Genomic DNA, 8,525 nt, shown 5'->3' on the forward strand with positions numbered 1-8,525 from the left:
ATTAGGATGGGTCACGACAACAATAGAGTTAATAAATTCAAATGGGATTGAATTTAAAGTTAATGGTCACAGAGTTAAACATTACATACATGATCCGATGGAAATTGACAATGAAGTTAATCATAATTTCAACACCCAAGAAAACCCTCAGAATGAAAACATAAATATGTTGTCAACGACATATGAAAAACCAAAAGTGGAAGATGGGGAGGCTTCAAATTGGAGTGATGAAAAAGAATTTCTATATAAACCTCCCATTCTAAGAAAAGAAGAAAAATGTGAACAAGAAGTTCAAGTAGAAGTGAAAGAACCAAGAAAAGATCACCCGGAATAGGTTAACAAACCAACTCTACTTACTAAAGTAGGAGACCCAGGTGAATTTATCATTTATTGCTTGCTTAATGATGGTGCTATGTATAATGGGCTCGTAGATTTAGGAGCAAGTGCGAATGTTATGCCTCTTTCCTTATACAAAAGATTAGGTGTGGGTAAATTAAGACCAACCAGAATAGGTGTTCAATTATTTGATCAAACCATTAAACACCCGGTTGGAATAGCCAACAATTTACTTGTTAATGTGGAAAGTTTAACCTTCGCTGTAAACTTCATAGTTATTAATATGGAGAAAGATCTTGATATTCCTCTAATTTTAGGTCGCCCATTTTTAGCAACCACTGAAGCATTCTTTGATGTAAGAGAAGGTAGAATGACACTTAGGCATGGTGATAAATCGGTCACCTTTGTGAATCGAAAGTTTCAATCTTCACCAACCAAAACTGTTGAACCAATAAAAACACCTAAGTGTGGGGAAGATGAAGAAACACCTAATGATGACCCGATAACAAAGAACCCCGTTGTTGATACAAAATTAGATGGACCCGTTTTTAACATTTCAAAGAAGAAACTTTATAAACGGATTCAAGATGCTAGGATTAAGGGGAACTTTAAGTTATGTAACAGATTAGTATCCAATTTGTCGCCTAAAGAAAAGGCGATGTTAATTGAATTTGTGAATGTTACAGAGGAAATCAACAAGTTGTTGATGTTCCAATTGAAGTTAATAATGAAGTTAATCACAATTTCAATACCACAACTAACTAGGTGTGGGGAGATTCAAATGTTTTAAAGGATAATATAATGTTGTCTACGGTTAAATTTTCTGTTTTCGTGTAGTTCTCGAAAATGGAATCCGAATGGTCTTTCCCTAGCAGACCCTAAAGAACTAGTCTTCTCCCTCCATTCTGAATTTTTGTGTTTTTAGGTTTTACGAGATGAAGAATTCCTTTGATCTGACCCATGGTCTACTACTACACGCTATGATTACTAAACGTGATAATAACACCTTCCCGAGTGAACTGGTATCATTCATAAGAGGTAAAATGGACGAAGTGAGGAAAGAACTCAGGAAGAATCATAATAAGATACATTTTGGTAAAGGAAAATCAAAATCTACAACAAAAAGAAGAGCACGACACCTTGAAAGATGTCATAAATGCGGAAAATGGTCACGTGAAGGTAAATGTTCGAACAATCAAACACATTCCAATACCGAGTTCGTTACTTTTTGCAGAGAAGGACCGTTCATATGTTTAGAAGAAAAATTATTGAAAAATCGAGGTTACACCTATGTAGCTATGGAAAACCAAATCGAACGACTCTCCTATGAGTCGGCTAAAGCAGGTCTCTGAGAATTCTTTCTCACAGGTAAGTATGTACAGTTTTTATTTGTTTATTGCTTTTAACCTTTTGATAATAACCGCTGAATCGTTCGCTATAAAATATTAAATTGATATTCAATAAAATTAGGTATTCGAAACCGAAATTATTGATATCATACAAAAATTTAATTCATCACTGTGAAATTTACCGTTTATTCATAAGGTATAAATATCTTTAATCAATCAATCCAAAATATTTCAGAAATTCGTCAGGAGTAAAACTAGGTAATATAGCCGAAATTACTTTACCCAAAAGAGGGACGTATATTTTTGATAATATTTGATTGATTAAAGTGGGATAAAAGACCAAAAAGATTTTTATTTTTGCTTTGATTTTTAAAATTAATATATAACTATATTATTTGCAAATGTAAGATTGTAAAATTAATGTAAATAAAAAAATATATATTAATATTTATATAAAATTTTATTGCATTTAAATTTAAGTTTGGTGTGAATTTAAAAACAAAAATGTACTTTATTTTATTAAGTTAAAAATATGATTTCTAAAATTCGTCGTGAGTTGAAGACTAGGTCGTTGAACCGAAATTGCTTTACCCAAGGGCGGGACGAGAAATTTTATTATCATTATTTTTAATTTTATTGATCTAAAGTATGCAAAAAATATTTAAAAAACCCAAAAATCTTTGCTTTTAAAATAATCGCTTTGAAATGACAAATTTTAAAATTTTTGTAGAGAAACGAACTAGGTGAACGTACCGAAACGCCCTCAATCTTAAAAGAAACAAAATTTTTAATTAATCAATTAATTGTTTTAATGGTTAAAGGTTTTATATAAAAAATAAATAAATATAGACCCCATGCGATCGCATGGGGTTTGCACAGAACAGCCATGCGATCGCATGGCAACAGAAAACTGGAAAGGATCAAAAAGCAGTCGAGCTGCTGCTTCTGTCCTCACAAATACACGAACACACTCATAAATCCTCTCTAAAATCTCCATTTTTTCACCAAAATTCACCAAATTTCTTGCTATAATCCGTTCCAATCATGCCTTTCTTCATATAGGGAAGCAAAAAGGTAGAAATTTCACCCCTAAACTCTTAAATTTCCTAATTTTTGTGATAATTACAATAAATTTCAATAATCCTAGTTTGATGATTTCTAGCTTAATTAGAGTTAAATTGTTAGTATATTATGCTTGTATAACCTGGATTGATGCTATTTGTCATGATTTGAAGCCTTAAACTTCAAATTTTTTTTAGAAATCTAGGGTTTGTGTTCTTGAGCAATTTAGGGCTTTTGATATAAACATGTTATAGCCGATTTTTGTTATGAATTATTGCTAAATTAAGTAGTGTAACATGTTTAGGTTGCTAAATGATCCTAAACATGATTTTTGAGCATCAAAGTGGACTTTTTAAGTCTAAAATTCATGAACTTGATTATTTTTATATAAATGCCATTTTAAACTTGTTTAATTGCTAGTAATGGTTATTTTAACATGTTATTTGAGTTGAATGCTTATGAACTTTGTATACCTTTTCATATATGCTTATTTGAAAAATTGTAGAATTGATAAAAATATGAAAATGAGTATAAGTTTAATATGGATTAAACATGTTATTGTAATTGTTTTACTTTGTTATTTTGCTAACACTAATGCATATTTGGATATACAAATTTTATGTTTAATGTGTTTTGCAGAGAAATATAGATACGGACGGTGCATCATCGTCTAGACAACATGAACAAGAACCTGAACAAGAACCTGATCAAGAACCACAACCGGAACCACAACCTGAACAACAACAACATTATGATCAACACATGCTATATTATGAGCCAGAACCACTATTTTACGCTCATTATCGTCAATTTCAGCCTCACCCAAGGATTATGCACCCACTTATCGATGACCAACAGTTACATCCAAACCTAAGATTCGATCGTTGTTGGACTGAATACCCAAAATTTCAAAAGAACATGCACATTCTTTACCACAAAATATTGAAATGCCTCGGGTAATCGATTGGGAGCCTTTGGAAGCGGTTCACCTAGCCGAACCGGTTAGGGATTTACTAGTTCAGAGGTATGGTAGCTCTACATTTAATGATTGGATCCGCTTATTTACTACACGTAGAACTATATATAGAGAATGGTGTGTTGAATTGCTTAGCACTATAGAGTTAAATAATAAAGTTACTATGATAGGAGATAAAAGTTTTATTAGATTTCTTTTAGGAGGTACAATGTACAGAATGTCCATGTTGGACATGGCTAGAGCTTTATTAATCTACACCCCCGCTGATATTATTACACCTGATTGTAATAGTTCAATTACTGAAGGTGAAAGAGTAGATAGGAATTTTGACGCTAACGCCATATGGAGGCGTATGTCAAGATTTAGGGAATTTACGCGGGGTGGAAGACACTCCTACTTAGATATTGATAGAGCAGAGCTCCGGATAATACATAGATTCTTAGCGAACTCGATTACACAACGAGGTAGAAACAAAGAGAAAATGACCCTAAACGAATTATTTTACCTTAAGTGTATTTGAGACCCGATGAGCTTTGTTAACATTCCTTATTGCGTTGGCCACTATTTATCTAAAGTTGTTGAGGGTATGCAAGCAGGAAGTATTATAGGAGGAGGTATTTTTGTTACTCTCATTGGAGAGTACTTAGGTGTAGATAAAGAGCATGGGGGTCCGATGGTAGAGATTGAGGAACAAGCCGAGAGCATAGGCTTGCAGGTTTATCAAGGTGCAAAGGTACTAAAACGGAGGCATAATATGCCAATACCATATCAGGGCACCCATCCACAGGTAGAGAGGGGTTCGGATGAGGAGATGGAGGAAGCAGATAACATTAGGGATGTCATTAGGGATAGTTATACTGATGTCTTCCAACATGTAGATGAGGTGAAAATGAATAACTAGACTAGGCATCATCAGTATGAGCAGTGGAGAGCCAGGGATGAGTATGAGCAATCCAGGCGACGCCAACACGATAGATGACAAGTTCATAAGCACCAAATCATGAGCCAGCTATCATATCAGGTACCACATAACTATATCCCGACTCGGCCTGCTTTTTATCCACCACATCAGCCCGACATGCGACCACCCTTTGACCTGTACGACCCCAATCAAGCCTACCAGAACACCTATAACCAACCATGGAACCCGAGCGATGATATGAACTGGAATCCCTATCCAAATCAATAGTGTTCCATTGGTGATTTCTTATCTTTTATTATTTTTATCTATTTATATTAAACATTTAACATTTTGATACTTTTATGTAATGTTTAACATTTTTATTATTTTGTACTAATATTTCATTTTTGTAATTTGAAAGTGGGATATAAGTCCCATTTCAAAATACCATGCATGTTTATATTTATATTGTATGTATTTTATCTCATGTACACAACAGGGTAAAACAGCGAACTTTCAAAGACTGACATTAAATTCAGCAAAAGCAACTAATTTTGACGACAAGATGCAAAATAAATGTGAAATAATAACTGCAGGAATGAACAAATGAAGTGCACCATTTATCATTCAAACAAACAATAATATGTTTGGAAAATTTGGTAAAATTTAATCATCTTTCTAAGCTAATCACCCTTAATAATTTAAATTGTTACTGATTTCTTGCAAATGAGGGCATTGCAAGATCTTAAGTGTGGGAAGGGATTAAATTCTTTCAGTTTTAAAAATTTGACTTATACACTTGGTTTATTAGCCACCGTTAAAATACTAGTAAAGTAGTAGTTGTATTAGAATCTAGTGCTCTCTGATAATAAAGAACAGCCCTAGTCTTATATACTGACTACCCACTTCTAGTAAAAAATTTAAAAAAATTTCAACTAAATGAACTCAAAATCATGTTTATGAATGATAAAACTAGGTGTTAACATCGAAATTATTGTTTCCTCGGAAAGGACATAAATTGAGAAACAACCCAAAACGCTTGAATTCATTTAAAATGGAATAGAAGAGAATAAAAAGGCAAATAAAGAAATATAAAAGCCAAGTGTGGGAAAAATTTACCAAGTTATTTAAAACATATCACATATTTTTGTACAAATAATTGAAGATACTTTTGTTTTGGACGATATTAATCAGTTTTACCTAGTTTATTGTAATATAAATGGAATTTAAAAGGAAGTAAAGTCTTCCGAGAAAAAGACACGCGCTTCTTGATTTAGGTCAGGAAGTTGTCGTCCAGACCAGTTGTAGAGTCTATGAAAAACCTTGAAAAGTTTTCTCAAAAATCAGCTGGAAATCCACGGACCTCAGCATCAAACAGGGTTGCCATGTGGTCAGACTTATCCTATCCATGAGAGGATCTGTCTCGTACAATGGGGGGCACCATGCAAATTAGCTTATAAGACTAATGAATCAGATTCCCAGAAAGGATAATCTCCTTAAAGATTAAAACTCAGCTTTTAAGCCTGATATTACTCAATCCTTGAGATTGAACTTAAAGATTGAGAATTCAAACTCATGAAATTCGATGATATCTAAACTCGAGCTTGAACGAGAAAATATTTTGATCAAATTACAAACCGATTTGTTTTCTGAAAACCCATTTTCAATGCATTCATTACCATTGAACGTAAAATCCTAGGAATTTACCTGGAATTCATTAAATCACCTGAACCAAATCGGGTGTCAACCGTAAGAACGGTGGTTGCATAGCATGGTCGAAGACAGGACCTTGTGCCAGACCGAAAAACTATAGGGCGATCTTTACTATTGCTCCTACAAAGGATAGTAATTGCATCCGACACGATATAGACCATAATCAAAAGCATGTCATTAGACATTGCCTTAACAGTTGCGTGTTCAACGCTTTCCTTTACAACTGTACGGTAGTTTACCGAAAGGTAATATACGGAGCAAGTATACTGGACGTGTTGCTTTTCCAATACAAGGTTAGCAAGTGGGTGACACAAAACCGCAAGTTTTGAGCTAAAATTTTCAAATCTGAAACCCACAAAACCCACAAAAACATTTTGCAAACACCGGTGAAGGGTTATTCCAGAAAACTTATCTAGGGTAAAAGCTAGATTGAAATTTCAAAAGATCAAATGTTTTCATAAAGATCCAATTTCCTAAAGGATCTAAATTTTTATAGTCATGTGGGACTGTAAACCACAACGTTACTATCATTGTTCATACCGTCGTATTAAAATCACTGATGTACAAAGTGTGAAGAATAAATAAGTGATTCTAGTAAAGTTATATTCAAGTTCTATATTGCTTGATGACAAGCAACGCTCAAGTGTGGGAATATTTGATAATGCTAAAAACGAACATATATTTCATAGCATTATCCTTCAAGAAAGACAAGCTTTTAGTTGCAATTGTTCTATTTACAAGTGATATTCGTTTAAATAATAAAAGGTGAAGACAAAAGACAGAATCGACGATTGAAGACGCAAACGACCAAAAAGCTAAAAAGTACAAAGTACAATCCAAATGGTTCAAATTATTGCTGAGAAACGTCTAAATGTTACAAGAGTACAAGCTGCAAAACGCAAAGTACAAGATATTAAATCGTACGAAAGGACGTTCGAAAATCCGAAACCGACACCTTCATCAACTGATATTCACTCTCTCTCAATATATTTATATTTATATTTTATAATTATAATTTTAATATTAAGTTAATAATAATAATGTTATAGTGGCGAATGTTTTAAGTTTGTAAGTCGAAATTCTGTCCGTGTAACACTACGCGATTAATACTCATTGTAAGTTATTTTAAATTAATGTCTCGTAGCTAAGTTATTATTATGTTTATTTAAGCCGAAGTAATCGTAATGTTGGACTAAAAATTAAGACGGGGTTATTGGGCTTTGGACCATAATTGAGGTTTGGACAAAAGACCGACACTTGTGGAAATTGGACTATGGGCTATTAATGGGCTTTATATTAATTAAATGATATCTCGTTGATTTAATATAGAGATTTATAATTTGACATGTTTATATATAACCACATACGCTTGACTGGGTACGGTGAGCAGGATATCTATAAATACTAATAATTATGCATTTGACCGGACACGGGGATGGATTAATAGTCACTGAACTCATTAAAACAGGGGTGGATTACATTCAAGGGTAATTGGTGTAATTGTTAACAAAGTATTAAAACCTTGGATTATACGTAGTCGATAACCTGGTGTATTCATTAAACAAAGTATTAAGACCTTGTTACAGTTCGAATCCCCAATTAGTTGGAATATTTGACTTCGGGTATAAGGTTAATTTGGCGAAGACACTCGCATTTTATAATTATGACCGATGGACTATTATGGATAAAAACAGATGGACATATCGAATAATCCAGGACAAAGGACAATTAACCCATGGTAATAAATTAAAATCAACACGTCAAACATCATGATTACGGAAGTTTAAATAAGCATAATTCCTTTAATTTATATCTCTTCGCACTTTTATTTACCGTCATTTTATTTATCGTCATTTTATTTATCGCACTTTTAATTATTGTACTTTTATTTTATTTATCATCATTTACTTTACGCTTTAAATTAAGTTATATTTATATTTAATATTTTACATTAGGTTTTAATTGTGATTTAAGACATAAAATCGAAAAATCGGTCATTAAACGGTAAAAACCCTCCTTTATAATAATAATAATAATACTACTTATATATATATATATATATATATATATATATATATATATATATATATATATATATATATATATATATATATATATACAAATATAGTTTAAAATATATATAGCGTTAAACTCAGCTAGCTCCCTGTGGAACGAACCGAACTTACTA

The sequence above is a fragment of the Rutidosis leptorrhynchoides genome, chromosome 1 (assembly GCF_046630445.1).
Source record: "Rutidosis leptorrhynchoides isolate AG116_Rl617_1_P2 chromosome 1, CSIRO_AGI_Rlap_v1, whole genome shotgun sequence".
Classification (NCBI taxonomy): domain Eukaryota; kingdom Viridiplantae; phylum Streptophyta; class Magnoliopsida; order Asterales; family Asteraceae; genus Rutidosis; species Rutidosis leptorrhynchoides.